This window comes from Meles meles, chromosome 18 (genome assembly GCF_922984935.1).
Source record: "Meles meles chromosome 18, mMelMel3.1 paternal haplotype, whole genome shotgun sequence".
NCBI lineage: Eukaryota > Metazoa > Chordata > Mammalia > Carnivora > Mustelidae > Meles > Meles meles.
The window spans coordinates 59,629,529-59,649,921 of NC_060083.1; the positions used below are offsets into that span (position 1 = coordinate 59,629,529).

The window sequence follows — 20,393 nt, forward strand, 5'->3', positions numbered from 1 at the left end:
AAACTTGAAATCTTTGTCTACTGTCTTCCCTCCCATTCTCCGTCCTCACAGGTTTACACATTTAAAAAATTCATTTACTGGGCTGCCTGGCTGACTCAGTTCAGTTGTGAGTTCGAGGCCCACGTTGGGTATGGAGATTACTTAAGTAAAGAAATTTAAAAATTCATTTACATCATTTTAGGAGGGTTTCTGGAGGAAGTGGAAATAAATGAATATGTTCAATCTACCATTTTCACCTGAAGGATGCCAACCAGAGATCTTTGACCTTAATTTTGCAAAATACTTACCTACAACCATGGGACATATTTGAAGATGGAAAAATGGTAAGGTTACAAAAACAAGAAATCACAAATTCAAAAATTAGAAATCCGGGGTGTCTGGGGGACTCAGTCAGTTGAGCATCTGACTCTTGATTTCGGCTCCGGTCATGATCTCCGGGTCGAGAGCGCGAGTCCCATGACGGGCTCCTTGCTCAACGCAGAGTCTGCTTGAGATCCTCTCTCCCTCTCCCTGTTCCCCTCCCCCCGGACCCCACTGTCGCGCTCTGGCACACTGTCTCTCTTTCAAAAAAAATAAAATGAAAGGTAATTTAAACAATTAGAAATCCTTAGTTCTGACATTCACCTATTTAACTCAGAGACCAGTTCATTTCTGAGGGGCTCTCCCGGTCCTGCTGTTCTAAAATGCAAAATGATGGGGACGGAAAGAAAGCTCAACTCCGTCAGAAACCCCCCAGTCGGCCGCAGGGGCCCCCCATCTGCGCAGACATGTGGCTTTCTGCGGCAAACGTCAAAGAAACTTTCAAGTGCACAGACTGCTGGGATCTGGGTGGAAGAGACTGCCAGTGTTATACGACAGGCCTGGGGAATCGACACTTCACACACTTACAGAATTAAATTAGATTCTTAAATGCCAAACCAGAAACAATCACTGAGAAAGTCACCGAACATAAACAGCACGTGTGCCCCTCGGCAGACAGCGGAGATGCACTCGGCCAGCCGCCGGCCTGTTACCCGGTGCCACATGTCACCTGCACGGCACCCTCTCACGTGGCTCCGCAAAGCCATGTCTCGGACCTGCCACATGGCCACAGACACGACGCAATTACCAAGGCGCATTCATGTCAAGCAAGGGGCACGCCGTCAGCTGCTGCACGAGAAGGACTGCACTCGAGCTACCGGAGGGCAGCAGGGGAGGCTAGACGGTCCAGGCTCTGCCTTGCAGACCAGCTGTGGCTGGCAGCCGGGGCAGGATTCCCGAGACCGGTGAACACCTGAGAGCTTACCCCACTGCCACGAAGCCCTACTGAGCAGCCCCTTTCTTATTCCCGGGGGGTAGAGGAGCCGCAGATGTAAAACAATGAAACTTAGTTCTAGAAAGTTTTAGAATTAAGAGCCCTTTCTTTTTCTTTCTTTCTTTTTTTTTTTTTTAAAGATTTTATTTATTTATATGACAGAGAGATCACAAGTAGGCAGAGAGACAGGCAGAGAGAGAGGGAAGCAGGCTCCCTGCTGAGCAGAGAGCCCGATGCGGGGCTTGATCCCAGGACCCTGAGATCATGACCTGAGCCAAAGGCAGAGGCTTAACCCACTGAGCCACCCAGGCGCCCCTAGAATTAAGAGCCCTTTCAGTTTCAAAGGATATCAAATCCTCTGGAGTGTATTTAAATAGGAACGAAAGTTAGATCCCAATGTAATGCGAGAAGCCTGGCAGAGACCCCAGTGACACAGACGCACCTCCCACGGCAAGCGGCCCACCTGCCCAACTCCGGACAGAGAGCAGACCCAAAAGCACCATCTACTAGGCAAGCCAAAAAGTAAGTCAATTAAAAAGTGGGCAGATGATTTTCTGGAAAAGACATTTCTCCAGAGCAGATTTACAAATGGCTACGAGGCACGTGAGAAGCCTCTCAAGGTCACCGGTCGTCAGGGAGACGCCCACCACGCCCCCATGTGGTCCCACTCCAGGCACACCTTCCCCTTCCTGGGGCCTCAGGTCCCAGACTATAAAGGAGTCAACCCAAACCCTCCTAGTTCCAGCACCGTGGGCCCAGACACACCCTCAAACCCAGTATACGGCCGACGCCCATCATCTCGGAGGCTCCTGGAGACCCTGCCTTCACTGGGCACCTGATAACTGGAAACTCCTGATGGCACCAGCACAGGAGAGGAGAGCTTGAGGTGCCGGGATCTACAGGAGATACAGAAAGGAGGGAGACCCCAACATCCCTCAGGTATCGCCGAACAGGACACGTCATCGTCCCGCTACGAGCTATGTCATCAGAAATGCCTCAGTGGAACCACGTGAAAGAGACACAGAGGCCCTCGGGAGCCTGACCTCTACCACTGCCAGCCCATGTCTGCGCCACCCCTGCCCCCGGCTTACTTACCAGCCCAGCTCTCTGTTCGGGGAACAAATGCAGGCCTGAGCTAAGACACAAGAGACGGGCCGGAGGTCCTGCGGAGCTCACCGACACCCCATGGCCACAAGAAGGGCTTGTTTTTTTGGCAAGAGCGGAGTACAGTGAGAAAAACGCCTAGCCAACTGACCCGAGTTCTAGTCCTCCAGATGCTGCCAAGGAGTTGGGACTCCTGCCTCCGTCCCCAAAAGAAACTCCATCACGCTGGGAAAATAGGCATTCTTTTTTTTTTTTTTTTTTTTAAAGATTTTGTTTATTTGACAGAGATAGGGAGAGAGAACAAGCAGGGGGAGCAGCAGAAGGAGGGAGAAGCGGGCTCTCCACTGAGCAGGGAGCCCAATGTGGGGCTCGATCCCAGGATCCTGGGATCATGACCTGAGCCCAAGGCAGACGCATCACTGACCGAGCCACCCAGGTGCCCCCTAAGCAAGTTCTGGTTATTGGTGTTCTCTCTCTCTCTCTCTTTAAAAATTTGCTTCTTTATTTGAGAGAGAGCGAGCGAGAGAGCGCGTGCACGAGTTGGGGGTAGAGAGAGGAAGAGAATCTGAAGCAGACTCCCTGCTGAGCCCAGGGCCCAACACAGGGGCTCAATTTCACAACCTGGGCTGAAACCAAGGGTTGGACACTCCACCGACGCCACGCACACGTCATCTGTTCTCAAAACACAATCCGAGGGGCGCCTGGGTGGCTTAGTGGGTTAAGCCTCTGCCTTCGGCTCAGGTCATGATCTCAGAGTCCTGGGATCGAGCCCCGCATCAGGCTCTGCTCAGCAGGGAGCCTGCTCCCCCTCACTCTCTGCCTGCCTCTCTGCCTACTTGTGATCTCTCTGTCAAATAAACAAAATCTTCAAAAATAAATAAATAAATAATAAAACATAACCCGAGAACAATTCTTTAGGTTTGAGATTCAGCATTACATTGAAGTGAGGGAAAATGTCTGGTAGCTCAAGAAGTTTCCTAGAACAGGGGCGCCTGGGTGGCTCAGTGGGTTTAAACCTCTGCCTTTGGCTCCAGTCATGATCCCAGGGTCCTGGGATCCAGTCCCCAGTCAGGCTCTCAACTCAGCAGGGAGACTACTTCCTCCTCTCTCTCTGCCTACTTGTGATCTCTGTCTGTCAAGTAAATAAATAAAATCTTAAAAAAAAATAAAATGAAGGGGCGCCTGGGTGGCTCAGTGGGTTGGGGCCTCTGCCTTCGGCTCGGGTCATGATCTTAGGGTCCTCGGATCAAGCCCCGCATCGGGCTCTCTGCTCCGCAGGGAGCCTGCTTCCTCCTCTCTCTCTGCCTGCCTCTCTGCCTAGTTGTGATTTCTCTCTGTCAAATAAATAAAATATTTAGAAAAAAAAAAAAATGAAAAAGAAGAAGTAGTTTCCTAGAACACCTGCAAAGGTTGTCAAGGAAGGGTCACCCGCACAGCAACAGATCTGGTAAGTTGCAATCAGGAAAACATACCTATAAAGCTAAGACAAGTAAGAAAATAATCCCATCACTTCTCCTCAGCGTGAGATCATCCGGGACTAAAGAGGCTTCCGCAAGCCTGCAGACTTTCCCTACTTCCCTGACCTACGCGCCCGCGCTCCCGCGCCCCCCACTCCCCACAGTCACACGTCCACCTGCAGCTCCGGCTGCCAGCCGCCGTCCCTCTACTCGGACGTGTCCGTGGTGACGGGTCACTTCCAGACTGCCTCATGTTAGAGGGCACCTTGCTTGACCTCCACTCTCTGGCATCAAAAGCTGTTAATAAAATTCTCAGAAAGATAACTCATAGGGCAGAGGATGAACCGAGGATTACATCAAGTGAGAGCTCAATTAGAAGGGTTTTCCCAACATTCAAAGGCAATTATGCGAAATGCAATGTAGCATCATGAATTGGAGACTGAAACAGAAAAAGGACTTTAGAGGAAAACTAATCTAAATGAAAGTGTGCAGCAGAGTTTATCGAGTAAAACCAATGTTAATTTCTCACTTCTGACAAACATACCGTGTTACGTAAGAGGCTAACATTAGAGGAATCTGGGGCACCTGGGTGGCCCACTCAGTTAAGCGTCCACCTTCGGCTCAGATCATGATCTCAGGGTCCTGGGATCGTGTCCCGCATCGGGCTCCCTGCTTACTGGGGAGCCTGCTTCTCCCTCTCCCCCTTCTCCTCTGCTTGTGCTCTCTCTCAAATAAAACCTCTATTAAATAAAAAACATTAGAGGAAGCCGGTGAAGGGTATACTAGGATCTTTGCAACTTTTCTGTAAATCTCAAAAGTGCTTATTTTAAAAATGTAATGATGAGGGCATGAACTAGGACAACAATAAGAATAGAAGAAAGATGGCAGACAGACTGCGCACACGTTTCCAAGGTAGGCCTCTCTCCTCCCATGGATGCTGCCGGCCATTTAAGACTCTGCGCTTCCAAAACTGAATCTCCCTCACACGTCCCTGTCCGCGCTGCAACGGGCCGGACTGTCACCTGGGCGTGCACTCCAGAAGCCTCAGTCCCTGCCCACTTCCCCGCCCCCACTCCCGGGACGTCGGGAGACCCCATGTCTGCAGTGAACATTGGTTACTTGCCTAAAAGGTTATTGTTTAATAGGGACAGAGCCTCAGTTAGGAAAGACGAAATCGTTCTGGAGACGGATGGTGGGGAAGGTCGCTAAGAGTGTGAAGGCGCATCAGGGAGATTCAAATGAAAACATTGAGATACCACCTGACACCAGTTAGAATGGCCAAAATTAGCAAGACAGGAAACAACGTGTGTTGGAGAGGATGTGGAGAAAGGGGAACCCTCTTACATTGTTGGTGGGAATGCAAGTTAGTGCAGCCACTTTGGAGAACAGTGTGGAGACTCCTGAAGAAATTAAGAATAGAGCTTCCCTATGACCCTGCAATTGCACTGCTGGGTATCTACCCCAAAGATACAGATGTAGTGAAAAGAGGGGCCATCTGTACCCCAATGTTTATTGCAGCAATGGCCACGGTCGCCAAACTGTGGAAAGAACCAAGATGCCCTTCAACAGATGAATGGATAAGGAAGATGTGGTCCATATACACAATGGAGTATTATGCCTCCATCAGAAAGGATGAATACCCAACTTTTGTAGCAACATGGACGGGACTGGAAGAAATTATGCTGAGCGAAATAAGTCAAGCAGAGAGAGTCAAGTATCATATGGTCTCACTTATTTGTGGAGCATAACAAATAACATGAAGGACATGGGGAGATGGAGAGGAGAGTGAGTTGAGGGAAACTGGAAGGGGAGATGAACCATGAGAGACTATGGACTCTGAAAAACAACCAGAGGGTTTTGAAGGGGTGGGGGGGGTGGGAGGTTGGGGAACCAGGTGGTGGGTAATAGGGAGGGCACGTACTGCATGGAGCACTGGGTGTGATGCCAAAACAATGAACACTGTTATGCTGCAAATAAATAAAAAATGAATAAAAAAAAAAAAAAGAGTGTGAAGGCGCTTCGTGCCACTGAACTGCACACTTCAAAATGGTGAATTGTGTTCTAGTTTACCACCGTCACAAAACAAACATACCAGGGGCTCCTGGGTGGCTCAGTGGATTAAAGCCTCTGCCTTCAGCTCAGGTCATGATCCCAGGGTCCTGGGATCGAGCCCCGCCATCAGGCTCTCTGCTCAGTGGAGAGCCTGCTTCCCCCTTCCTGTCTCTGCCTGCTTCTCTGCCTACTTGTGATTTCTGTCTGTCAAAATAAATAAATAAAATCTTAAAAAAAAAAACAACAAACGAACAAACATACTGGCTCTCACACCCTCCCGATCGTCCGAGCACTCTGGGTGTGCAGACACCCACGGCTCCAGCCCCGTCAATGTTACACCCGCTTTCCCTGCTCCCTCCAGACGGCCCTCAAGGCTTGTGCCTGCCACCCAGTCTGAGAAACCATCCACGACCACCCTCCACCCCTACTGCTCCAACTCAAGGAAGCACCAGCACTGCTCTGATTCAACAGTCCCAGCTCTACTTGGGAGTCTGGTCCCAGGGGCAAATGGAGCATCATCAAAATTATCCTTAAAAAGGCCCCTAAAGCCCTCACGAAGTCCAACACGCCCATCTTCCCCCGACTGGAATTCGTTGCTGCTTTGTCCACTGCATACTGGCGGAGCTGTCCGTTCACAGGCAGGGGCCGCTGTTTTCTTTTATTAAAGACTATTTATTTGAGAGAGAGCGAGAGCGAGAGGGATCACAGAGGCAGAGGGAGAAGCAGACTCACCGCTCATCAGGGAGCCCGACACGGGACTCGATCTCAGAACCCTGGGATTGTGACCTGAGCCAAAGGCAGACGCTTAACCAACTGAGTCACCCAGGTGCCACACGAAGGGGCCATTTTGTATGAAAACAGAGCACTTCCAACACTCTTGCGCCGTGTGTGTGTGTGTGTGTGTGTGTGTGTGGTGTCACACAAATTAGATGCACAAAAATACAACTCACCTGCCCCGAAAAAGCCTCCTAACTGGCCCCAGGCTTTCCAGCACCCCCACCTCCTCCAGTGTATGAACTGCTGCCAGGTCAGTCACCGCCAGCTTCAAGGTGGCTCCTCATTACGGGGAAAACACCACCAACCCAAACTCCTTTACGCCACAGAACCAGCGTGATGCGAAGTCTCTGCAGGGGCGGAAGACCGGGCGGCTGTGGGGGCGGCCGCCGGGGTTTCACCCACACTCTTCCCTTAGGACGTGACCTTGGGCAGCCTCATCTGTAAGACACACTAAATAGCAACACCTACCCCACAGGGCTCTCCCAGAGAGGGCTGAGGAGCCCCCCTGGTGAAATGCTTCCCACGCACCCAGATCCAGGCCGGCCAACGGGTCCCCTCTCTCGCCCGCCTTCTCCTCACGCCCTGCCTGTCGGGAGGTTCAAAGCCAAACCTTTCCACAGTCCTACTGGCTGGAATGGCCTTTCCTGCTCCCATCCTCTCCGGAGTCTCCCCTGGATCTTCCCAGAGGCTCCCTGGGTTAGTGCAGTCGTTGCTCTGAGAGCTAGAGCGCCTGCCTGCTTGTTCCTGGGTTTTAAGTTTCGTTTCAATTTCTTACCTGTAAACACTGATACACATAATAAAAGCTCACCAGGGCCATCGATTATGTGTGAGTGTAAGGGAGCTCTAAGGCCTCAGGGAACTATTTCTCCCAAATGTCATGCAAACCTCCTGCGTGGGGCTTTGCTGTTCCCCCGGCTCAGGACACCCTTCTGTCCGGCCACTGTTGTTCCAAATCCTTCTCCCTTTCCAGGCCTAGCTCAGAAGCTACCTGCATAGAAACTTTTCCTAATCCTCTCCCACGAACCCCCTCAGAAATGTGGTCTGTGCCTCCCAGACAGGACTCAGCACTTTCTGCCTCATGAAGACCCCATTAGCTCATCAAACAGGGAGCCCTGGGCACCAGCTCTGGGCCGGGCTCTGTTCAGGCATGGAGAGCAGTGAACAGTTCGTTCTGCCCCCTTACCTTCTGGTCAGGGAGACCATAAACAAGGACAGGAAGCAATTAGATCTCGAATAACGCTGCTCTGAAGAAAACGAAGCTGAGTGAGGGACTGGAGAGAGGGTTCTCTCTCCCACCAGACTAAGTTTCTGAAGCAGCGCTTGCTAATACATGAGCCACTACAGAAAGAAGACTGTAGAATATTTCATTCGCAAGTTTTAGGGGCGCCTGGCTGGCTTAGTCGGGAGAATGTGCAACTCCTGATCTCGGGGTTTTAAGTTCGAGCCCCACGCTGGGCATGGGGCCTACTTTAAAAATAAACAAAACTAAATAAACAGAATCTGTAAAACACAACAATGACTTTTACAGTGATGACATGCAGACACGGCATCCTGCATCTTGGATGTAATGGGTCAAGGCCAACTTAGTAAATGTAACTTCACCTGTTTTTCCTTTTCAAGATTTTATTTATTTATTTGACAGAGGTCACAAGTAGGCAGAGAGACAGGCAGAGAGGCAGGCAGAGAGAGAGGAAGGGAAGCAGGCTCCCTGCTGAGCAGAGAGCCCGATGTGGGGCTCCATCCCAGGACCCTGAGATCATGACCTGAGCCGGAGGCAGAGGCCCAACCCACTGGGCCACCCAGGTGCCCTGTTTTTCCTTTTTCAAATGTGGCTCCTGTCAAGTCTGAAATTAGAGATGCGGCTCACCTCCTATTTGCACTGAGCAGGACTCATCTAGAGCAGAGATCGGCAAACTATGGCCTGCAGGCCAGACCCAGCCTGCTGCCTGTTTGAAACAAGATTTTACTGGAAACACCCGTTCGTCCACTTGTTGTCTCTGAATATTTTCACGCTACAACGGCAGAGCTGATTGGTTGTGAAGGAGACAGTACAGCCTGCTAAGCCTCCACTATTTACTTTCTGGCCCTTTCCAGAAAGAATGCTGGCCCGGATCGAGGGTGCTCTCTGGAGGCCCACAGCGCCCCGCCGGGGGCCTGGGGCGGCGGTGCAGCCTGGGGGGCGAGCGTGCGCGTGGGCAGCACAGACAGCAGGCTCTGGCCCTCGCCGGCCGGCCGTGCGGCTCTGGGCGGGTTACAGGCGTTCTCCAGGTTGCAGGCTCTCCCGCTCTTAAATGGGGACACAGGCCGCTCTAGGGAAGACGCAAGATGGTAATGTAAAGCATGTGTTACACCGCCTGGCACACAGCAGGAATCCGCTGATGGCGGATGGATAAAAAATAGCAAATTTCAATCATTTTCCTCTTGGACCGGCTGCACTACACTCATAACAACCCCCGTATTTTCCTCCTAGAAGACATGAAAGCCCATGGAAGTCTCAGCAGCGACTGTGTATTAATGCCGGTCCGCAGGCCATGGGGGGCGGGCGGGAAGCAGGTCTTTCTAATGGGAACACTATGATCTGAAAGCACTACCCGGTTATTAGGAGCACTTCATGTCCCTTCCCTCCTGTCGCCCCCTCTTTTGATCATTTCTGGCATTAACACTGCTACCAGAAGACTACGGCAGAGGGGAGACTAAAACCTCAAACCAGTTACACCCAATAAAACTGGGGCGGGGGCACACAAACAGAAGCTACTGACATCAGTGGGGTTTTTGAAGGACCTACAGGTCAGTCCCAGCCAGCGAGTTGGCCTCCCCGGAAGCTCGTAAGACATGCAGAGTCTCAGGCCCACCCCAGCTCTTTTGGCAAGAGCCCCAGATGGCGCCACACACATCAGCCTTTCAAAGTTCTGGTCTGGATTCCACGTCTCTGTGCTCTCCCCACCCTCCTGCTGCCACTGGTGAGCAGTGTTGAGTCGATGGTGCTCGACTCCTTCGGAGAAGCAGGCCGGGCATACGCACTGCCAACACCAGGCTGGGTGGGCAGGACGCCCCCCCAGAGCGCTGAGGCCGGCAGAGCACGAAGCCGCGAGTGCGTGCCCCGTTACGGCACAGCTGGGGCGGCCCCCCGTCTCCAGCAGGGGGGCCTCGCGCCCAAGACGCCGGCAGCTCCACCCCCGAGCTCACATGTGTGAACGAACGCGGGTCTGGCCAGTGCTCCCACCTGGGTGGTCAGAGCTGCTCCTCATGACAGCCTTGAGTGATGGGGACGACGCCCATTTTAGAAGCTGAGAAACTGAGGCTCAGAGAGACTGGGTGCTTCCACCAAGGTCTTAAAGCTCCATGGACACGAGAACTCGGACGGCTCTTAAACGTTAGACTGGTGTTTTTCTTCCAGATCATTCAGAGCTTGCTCTGAGGACTGGAAGGAAACCCAGAATGGCACCAACCAGGGGGCCTTTTCACCGGCTTCACGAGACACAGCCTTAGCTCTCCCGGCTCAGGTTCCTGGAGAGCCTGCGGCTCAATTTCTGTTGGTTTTAGCCCCAGACACAGCAACATTTTGGCCACAGCTGACACCGGGCTCTGACCAACTTTACCCCCGCCTACTGGGCTCCTACTCTACCTGGAGAGCTTCGTGATGGAAGCTGCTGGAACAGTCAACTACTGTTGATAAATCTGCCTTCCTAGTGTCTGGACACCCACATGTCTCAGTCCTGGAGCAGCTACTCACAGTGCTCTCAGAAGAGCCCAGCTTGGACAATAAATGACACGGTCCACTTACCAGAACCCTAAGGGGAAGTGTCAGCCGGCCAGGTGCCCACACGGCTCTGCACCCGCCACAAAATGCCTGGGAAAAGGTGCAGAACACTCTTGGGAGGCGAGTTAGCTCCAACAGCTCCCATGAAACTACACGTGAGCCATTCAGAATATAAGCTTTCACCGAACGGAAGGACACACTGTCTTGGTTTCTCAAGAAGCTTCCAAGCCAGGGAGAGAGAACTCGCGTGTGTCGTGGGGCGTGAGAGGCAGAGAAGAGCGCCCGTGGGTGGGGGGAGCCCATGAGATGCAGGCGGCCCGAGGGGCAGGAGACCGATCGCGCAATGTGGGCGAGGAGCCTGGAGTGACGAGCTAAGGCACGTCAGGAGGCCGGGTCTTAACACAGTCCAAGCGGTCTTCTGGAAGGTCAGCCTGTGGCGACGCGGGCTGAGCTAAGGGAGGGCCCAGAGGCAGCGAGGCCGGGCAAGGTCAGCCCAGGCACGAGACTGCCGGAGAGCGAGCCCGAGCTGTGCTGCAGGACGGCAATGCAGAGGACGTGAGAGGCATTCTGAACAGAATGGGAGCGGGGAGCCAAAGGCACAGGCAACAAAGGAAGAAACAAACTGGACTCATGGAAACCCACAGAGCGGGAGAGAACACCCGCAAATCGCGTGTCTGACACGGGACTGCTGTCCGGCACAGAGACAGTGCCTGCAGCTCAGCAACAACCACCCTGGGACAACCCGATTCAGAAATGGGCAAAGGACTTAAACATTTCTTTCTTTTTTTTAAGATTTTATTTATTTATTTGACAGAGGGAGAGAGGGAGAGAGGGAGGGAGGCAGCGAGAGAGGGAACACAAGCAGGGGCAGTGGGAGAGGGAGAAGCCGGCTTCCCGCCGAGCAGGGAGCCCGACGCGGTGCTCCATCGCAGGACCCCGGAATCGTGACCTGAGCCGAAGGCAGGCGCTTAACAACTGAGCCACCCGGGTGCCCCCAGGACTTAAATATTTAAACTATGAAGCAGACCATGAAAAGATGCCCAACGTCACCAGTCCTTAAGGAAACAGAAATCAAGACCTCGGTGAGATACGACAGTCACCATTAGGATGACTACCACAAACCAATCGGGAAATAACAGATGTCGGCCAGAATGTGGAGAAACTGGGATCCTTGCACACTGCTGGGGGTGGGGGGGACGGGCACAGGGTGCAGCTGCTGTGGAAAAGAGGATAGCAGTTCTTCAAATAAAAGAAAGAACAAATAAATTTACCATATGATCCGGTGATTCCACTTCTGGGGATACACCCAAGAGAACCGAAAGCAGGACCCCGAAGAGATCCTGTACACCACGTACACAAGCTGGGCCGACAGCTGAGGCGGGAGAGCTCCCCAAGTGTCCAGACGGAAGGATCCGCCGAAAGTTGTACATCCAGCTTTAGGCCTTTAAAACAAGAGCCATTCTGACCTATACTATCGCATGGGTGAACCTTAAGGCTGTTACACTAAATGAAGTAATATCTCACGTCAGAAAGGAGAATGGTGGTGGCCAGCGGCTGGCGTGGGGGGAGACGGGGTGCTATTGTTCAGCGGGCATCAAGGTGCAGTTTTACAAGACGACAAGTGTCGGTCTGGAGACAGGGGACGGGGCTGGCTGCCCGTCATGACTACGTTACCGCTGCTGAACCGCACACTTACATCAGCATGGGAGCCCAAGAACGCACGTTTAAAACGATCCCAAATATCCTGAATTTCAGAAGATGCGAGCTTAAGTATTTAGAGGCGTCTGCCATCGTGCCTGCTTCTAACTTTGTAAATGGCTCGGGAGAAGATGTATTTACACGCGCTCACGCGTACGGGGAGAGCACAGATGACAGAATGCTAACCGCTGACTCACGACGGTTGGTAACCAGTACTCACTGGCCCAGTCTTTCAACTTCTCTGTATGTGTGAAGATTTTCCATGATCCAAAGCTGGAAAAAGGAATTTTTTAAATGCCACACATCTGGGGGTGGGAAGGACAGTTACACTCATGAGACTTCGCAGCCAGAAGGTCCTCAGTTGGGAGAGGACAGGAGGGAGCCGTCAGGTCAGGGGCGGGGATGTGGTGCCGGTGGAAGCCGCTGGACTGGCGGCGGCCACGCGGGTGAACCAGAGCGCTGAAGACAAGACAGCAAGGCGGTGAGGGGAGCGAGAACGTGATACGGGAAGAAGGCTCACGGAGAGAAGAGGAGAGAGACAAAAGGCTAAGGAGGAAAATTCAGAAGAGTCTCGTAGAAGGAACCCAACGGAAGGAAGTTTCTGGTACGAGGGCAGGACTGACCACAATCAACAAAGGACAAGGACAAGGGAAAGGTGGGTAAAGCAGTAACCGGAACTCCACCGGTCCTCTGTGACCTTCAGGAGAGCCCCTGGCACCAGTGGGGAGAGTGGCCAGGGAGAGGCTTAAGGGGCTTGTGGGTCGTGAGGAAATGGGGCAGACACCGCTGGCGACCAGCAGAGGACTGGGGTGGCCCCAAAGCAAGCTGCGTGTAGGGAGAGTCGCTCTTTCTTCCTGGGCTTGAGGATATCATCAACCTTCAGGGCCCTAAGCTCCCTTAAGTAACTAAACAGGCAGAGCAGACGAATAAGGGGATGCTTTCGGCACAGAGTACGAGTACGTCTGCTCCCGACGCTTCCGGAAGCCACGCAAGACACAGAAGTGTGTGTCCGCTTCTTCCCACCTGCACCTACGAGGGCCAGCAAGTCGTCCTGCGAACACGCCAGTCACAACGGGCATCAGCGACCATCGCCACAGCAGCAGCTCCCGCAAAAAAGGATCAAAATTCAAGCAAGGGGGAAGAGCCTCATCAGAGCTGCGGAGTGGGCAAAACCAGCTCTCACTTGCAGGATGCAAATGAAGAACTCTTTTTAAGACTGCAGGAAATCTCTCCTGCTGGCTGGGGCTTTCATTTCATTACTGGATAGGATTGACGACTTATTCTTTTCCTTTTTTTTTTTTTTTTGAAAGACCACTCAGTACCTTAAATTTAAAGATTTTTAAATTGCCATGGCTAGAATGAATCTTCACCAGATACAGCTTTGTTACTGATTTAAGCCAAAAGTGATCTAGTCTTATTCCTTTGATCCAACTACAAAAAATTTAATGTGTCAGTCTTGGAATACACAAAGCCCTCGACCAGTCAACCAGCTTTCACCCCAAAAGGCCATTCATTCCAGTACATACCGCCAAGCTGAATACTTCCGGACAGTGAGTGTATCATTTGCCTTAATGTTTATTTTTATTCTTTAAAAGGATTTTACTTAGGGGCGCTTGGGTGCCTCAGTCGTTAAGCATCTGCCGTCGGCTCAGGTTGTGATCCCAGGGTCCTGGGATCAAGCCCCTCGTTGGGCTCCCTGCTACGAAGGAAGCCGGCTCCTCCCACTCCTACTCCCCCTATTGTTTCCCTCTCTTGCTGGGTCTCTCTCTGTCAAATAAACAAATACAATCTTAAAAAAAAAAAAAAAGATTTTATTTATGAGAGGGTGTGCCAGTGAGCGTAAGCGTGTCAGCAGGGGGAGGGGGAGAGGGAGAAGCAGACTCCCCACCAAGTAGGGAGCCCCAAAGGACCCAGGGATCGTGACCTGAGCCTAAGGCACATGCCTGACTGACTGAGCCACCCACGTGCCCCTGCAAAATGTTTAAATAGAAAACTTGCTTTTCCCAACCATGCTTCAGAAGAACAGAGTATATCAACTGTGGGCAGAAGTGACCAAAGGACCCATCCAACTCGGTGAGCCCGGACAGAGGGCAGGCCATCACCCCTCAGCCTCAGAGCGCAGCAGAAGAGCAAAACGAGGGCAAACAGCCTTGGAGTGTGTGAGTTCAGAGGGCTATCCCCTAACAGGATTCCATTTTATTCTGAACTACAAAAATTTCCAGAAAGCGCTCTGCTCCTCCCTGTCTGCAACCACAGACAGTATGTCAGGGGGTTCCTAATACGGCACCCCCGGGGCCGGCAGAGATGTTAGACACAGGAGCGGTTCCGACCGTGCGCCCCGCTCACCGGAGCTGCGAGCGCTGGAAAGCGCGACCCTCTGTGGCCTGGCGCCCGGCCACTGGGCAGGTGGGGCCGCGGAAGGAGCTGCGGCTAAACACACCCAAACCCCAGTAACTGGAAGTGAGAGCATCTTGAAAATGAAAAGGCACATCTCCCTCTCTCCAGCATCCATCTGAATCAGCACACCCTCCCTCCCCCCACGCAGGCTAAGCTCTGGGCAGGGAAACGGAAAACTGCCGGCGAGGCAGTCACAGTCACAGTCGCACAGCAGCTCAGATCAGTCCTCCCTGCGAGAACTCCAGGATGGCTCTTAAAAGAGATCAGCCCACAGCCAACTCCGAGGGGACCGGGGACCGCCGGGGCACCTGAAGCCCCGCCAGGGCCCAGCACTGTTGGGACGGTGATTCAGGTCACACACTACAACCACGCCCCTCTCGCAAAACCCTGGCCCCGCCGAGGTTCCACTGGACAACATGAGGCCCCGGGATCAAAGAGTAAAAAAGCGAAATTTCTCTAGATGGAACGGGAAAATTTAAAAAAAGAATGAAAGGAAGAAAGAAAGAAAAGCACGGATAACAATGAAGTGGGGATGGGGAGGGCGCAAAAGGGCCTTTAACGCCCTGCAACAGAACCAAGGTGGAGAGCTCGGTCAAGTTCGGGGCAACTAAAGGGGAAGGAACCGAGTGGCACTCAGCCTCTCTCCAAATAGTCCTTCAGAACCTGTCTCATGACTCAGCACTCCCCGCGGGAGGGCGACAACAGCAGCAAGAGAGGGGACAGGTCTTTGGGGGCAGGAGGTGAAGCGGGATTTCCTAACACTGACCCTTTCTGAGACAACACGGAAATCCCAGTTCCTCGGACTTTTGGTCGGGGGTGGGGGTGTTGAGAGGGGGGATGAACCAGAGCTGGAATGAATCACACTTACAGAGACTGCTTTCATTCAACATCTAGGGGTACTCACAGGTTCTCTAGAAATAAAATGCACTTTTTGACAATTATTTTGAGAATGACTGCGGGGCTATGGAATGAAAGGTGCAGAACAGAAGTTCACGGCCAGGGTCAATCTGGTGTCTCCCCCGCTGGCTCCCCAGTGCGATCTCCCTCTCTCCTTCCACCCATCCCGACACCCTGCTCCTTCCTCTCTCCTCACCTGTGGTTACAACCTCTCCTACTAAGACTTTCAAGTGTTTGAAGACTGGATGATTAATGCCAGGCACAGGGTCTGTGATTCATGTTTAATCAGGGTGCTTGATACGGTAATGATCTATGAATCCTGAACTTAAACATTCTCAGGTGAGAGCGAACTACATCTACTTCAATCTGTAGGCAGGTTCCTCCACTTATTAGCAGTGCTCCTCCTCTGAAATACAAGGGGAACAGTAGTCCCTAATTCGCAGGGTTGCTAGGAGCACCGAGTAATACCCATAAAGCACTCAGTGCCTGTCACACAGTAACACTACATAATGCTCGTCCTTATTACTATTATTATTTTAAAACACAAAAGCAATACTCTACCCATCCTTGTAATTCATTCTTTTGAATATTTCAAAAGATGTCTTCCAAATTCTGGAAAACATATACACATATATATTCATTCCACGTCCCCCTCTACCCCGGAGGTTAGTGGACTTTGGCAGGTGTTTCTTTCTTTTTTTAAAGATTTTATTCATTCATTTGACAGAGAGCACAAGTAGACAGAGAGGCAGGCAGAGAGAGAGGGGGAAGCAGGCCCCTCGCTGAGCAGAGAGCCCGATGTAGGGCTCCATCCCAGGACCCTGAGATCATGACCTGAGCCGAAAGCAGAGGCTTAACCCACTGAGCCACCCAGGTGCCCCAAGACAGGTGTTTCTTTAAACGCGTATAAGTAACAGAGGGGGGAAGTTCATGAGTGTTCACAGAAGAGGCTCAATAAGAAATATCTATAATCCACCAGGTCATGAGCAACAGCATGATCGGTCAGTAGGACTCCTCCAGCACTGAAACAAAACCCTCTGGAGCACCTCTGGCCTCTGGAGACACAGCACTCTGTGATGCACAGAAGTGATGTCCCGAAGGGACCGGGCTGGCTCCGCGTGACGGCCATTGGGATGGGGCTGCCAACAGCCCAGCGGCCGGACCGCCCAGCTTCGCTTCTGTTCAGGCTCGTTCCAGGGGCTAGAAAGACAGACCTTGTCTTTTATCGCAGAAGGAAATGAGGCAGTGACTAGGCCAAGGTCATTCAGAGTAGGTGCCGGGGAAGAGCACCCAAGGCTTCTGACTTCCAATCACAGGACACAAACACACGTCCCTCATCTAGTGAAAGTGCCCTTGAGCGAAGGAGCAATTCAGATGGAGACGCCTTCAAGGCACTGAGTTCCCAGAGTTCGAAGGGGGAACCAAAGGACAAAGAATAAAATCACACAACAGCAGCGTGAGTCTGCAAGTGCTGTGATCCTATCTGAATAAAATGCAATTAGACGCACTCAGTCCTGCATCTCGGTTCACCTTACGGAACTCCTTCCTATGACATCACTGAGAACAATTGTTTTTAATGGGTCCGGCACCTGGACAAGTGAGGCAAACACCCTTCACATGCTATGATGCTGGAGCTGAAGTTTTCCCCAAGGAAACGCTGGCTTGAGTAGAAGCCAAAAATAAACCGAAAAGCCCATTCCTAAGGGACCTGTCATGAGGGATGCCACACACACACACACACACACACACACACACACGCACACACACACACAGCCTTAGAAAAGCAGACTGACCCCCACACAGCTTTGATTTAGAGACATTAAACCTCAAATCGGGAGCAGCTCTGGATGTTGTGGCAATGTGAAGCAAAAGACAGCGCACGCGCGATGGGAAAACTAAAGCATGAACAGGAAGCCCCCGAACTTGGCCTGACGGACAGCGTCTTTTCTCTTCCGAACAGGGGCCTTCTGTCCAACCATGACAGGTGGAGACCGGAAGGACCCACCATGTCTAGCCAGTGCTCAAGAAGGCAAAGAGACTGCTGGCGTTTGGTTTTATTCCAAAATGCTACTCAAGGATGGCCACTGATGGGGAAGGGGCAGGTCTCAGAAGATCGGCGGCCAAACGGGAAAAGTTGCAAGTGGGGAGGTCAGCTGCCACGCTGAAGGGGACAAAAGACTGAGGAAAGGAAGGAGCACAAGGCACGTGCTTGTTTTAAGTCCTAAGAAAGCTTAACTGTGGCTGCTGGAAGCCTCAGGAACTGGACCATAAATTCTGCAGTTTCAAGTAAGAGCTACTTTTTTTCTCTTTCTCTCTTTTTAAGATTTTATTTATTTGAGAGAGAGAGAGAGAGAGAGAGAGAGAACGAGCACAAGTAGGGGGAGCAGCAGGCAGAGAGAGAAGCAGGCTCCCAATTGAGCAGGGAGCCTGATATGGACTCGATCCCAGGACCCAGAGATCATGACCTGAGCCAAAGGCAGACGCTTCACAACTGAGCCACCCAGGCGCCCCTACTTATTTCGATTCTGTTGATAATTTTCACGGAAGTGGCCAGGAGGGGGTAGACCTTGTTGGCCAGCCTCTTCATCTCTCTTTCTGAATTTGTTCATTAAAAACTTGAGACTAGTATTAGGCCTTTACTCATTGCCCAACAAATTGACCTGAAAACTACAAAGACAGCCCACAGCCTACTAAACACTCCACATTCAAAGGGTACTATTTAAAAAAAACAAAAAAAAAAAAAACAAAAAAAATCCAAGAGGTGGCAGCTTTAAGAAGAATTATGTTTCTCGATACCGTCCCCACATTACATTATCAGTAACTGGGTTCTCCAATCTCATAACCAAATTAGTGATGGAGTAGCAATCAAAACCTAAATGTGCAGCCTTGGTCTAGTGGCCTTTCCTTTCTTTTTTTTTTTTTAAGATTTTATTTATTTATTTAATTGACACAGAGAGAGAGAGATCACAAGTAGGCAGAGAGGCGGGCAGAGAGAGTGAGAGGGAGGCAGGCTCCCTGCCAAGCAGAGAGCTCGATGCGGGACTCAATCCCAGGACCCTGAGATCATGACCTGAACCGAAGGCAGTGGCTTAAACTACTGAGCCACCCAGGCGCCCTAGTGGCCTTTCCTTTACCGCACAACATCACCGCCTCGGATTTATAAGGGGTGAGAGGTGGGAAGAAAAGAAGTCTTCCTAAACTGCAAGGTCCCACTCAGCACCCTAGTCGGGGTCATCTATGCCTAGGGTTCAGGGTGACCTACAGCTACCTATCAGATATACACCCCCAAACTTACTCTTAATTCCTAAAAGAACCGGGTCTTGCCATCCACACACGGACACTACACGCAACCACTTCCTAGAGCTCCTGCGCCCCTTAGCCTTGGCTAAGCTCAGAAGCTACAGACACTCCAGTGGCAAAGAGGAGAGTTCAACAAATTCGAAGCAAATCACAAGAGGGCAGCTTCCGAGTGTGTTCACGCCGGTGCCTTACGATGATTTTCTACTGAATTCCTAGACAAGTATTTGAAGTCAAACTTGGTATAAGTGCACACGGTGGGAGGAGGCAGACGGAACACCACTGTAAATACAGTTAACCCCCGAAGTCAAGATGAACAGGAACGACAACGGATAAACATGGCAGCTCCCGGCAGTGCAGCTGGGCCGGCCTGCTGAGTCCCCGGGCAGGGAGGCCATGACACAGGGAAATGAGCGGCATTCCAGAAGTCACCAACCTTTGGAGAAGATGGTTAGGGAAAAACAGTTTCCAAAAACCCACAGAAAGACATCAGCAGCCATTCGTTAGTTCAGACAATGCAGAAACACTATATAAAGAGCAAAAATCTTCTCCTTCCGATGTAATGACACGTGGTAATTTTTAACAAGCATTCCGCTATAAAAAGGACGACTTTCCACATACTTTTGCACAGGAACTTGTAATCTTCTTTCCCGAGTCAGAGCAGCTAATGCCTGATATGCATTTTTCTGAGGGGAAGCCAGGGGTCCTGTATGCGGATTTCTGTGTCTGTGGATGCCTGCACACTGGCAAGGAGAAAGGCCCTGCTGGGGGCACCTGGGTGGCTCAGTGGGTTAAAGCCTCTGCCTTTGGCTCAGGTCATGATCTCGGGGTCCTAGGATCGAGCCCCACATCAGGCTCTCTACTCAGCCGGGAACCTGCTTTCCCTCTCTCTCTCTGTCTGCTTCTCGGCCTACTTGTGATCCTTCTCTGCCTACTTGTGATCCTTCTCTCTCTGTGTCAAATAAATAAAAATCTTAAAAGAAACGAAAAGAAAGACCCTGCTGGTATCAAGTCACTTCTGCCACTAGGAAGTAGATCACAGGCTCTTCCCAGGAGTGGGGCCTTTCCCCTGCCAAGAGCCATCATCACGGACCCCCTTTGTAGCATGGCAAGAAGCCCTATTCCTATGTGGCCTTTGTCTCCCAGGGTGTGAGAAACCCAGATTAACTTCTCAAGTGCCCTCCCCTGAAATCAGACCTGTCAACAGCTCAGGCCTGATTCCTGCTTAGAAATGTTTTCCTCAAGGGGCGAAAGAGGAGCAGATGAAGAAGGGGTGAGAGATACAGGGGTGTGTGCCTGCGAGTGTGAATCACTGATAGGAATTCGCACTCAGGAAAACAAGACAGAAGCAGCAGCCACCAAACCAACCCCGGTTCAAGGTTTTAGGTTTAAGATGATAAACCCCTTTGTCTATAGGGCTGCAATATTCACCATTCTTACCCCAATACCTTAAGGGAGTCTGCTGTTTGCATGACAGCCCAGGTCAGGAAAAAACCTTGGGTTTCCAGATGGGTGGCTCTTCTCCATCCATGGTTCCATAGTATTTTTTTTTTTTTTTTTTTTTCAAGAAGTCCCACTGCACTTGGGAGTCCTCAGTCCTAGTCGCAGCTGTCCCATCTCCCCCACCCTGTACTATTAATATCACGGCTCTGACTGTTAA

The 20,393-nt window shown here is 51.5% G+C and overlaps 1 protein-coding gene across 2 annotated transcripts in view; it reads right to left on the bottom strand.

The window, feature by feature from the left end:
• UBE2O (ubiquitin conjugating enzyme E2 O) overlaps positions 1–20,393 on the bottom strand; it is a 55,067-nt gene that overhangs the window by 33,604 nt on the left and 1,070 nt on the right. The window lies entirely within an intron of this gene.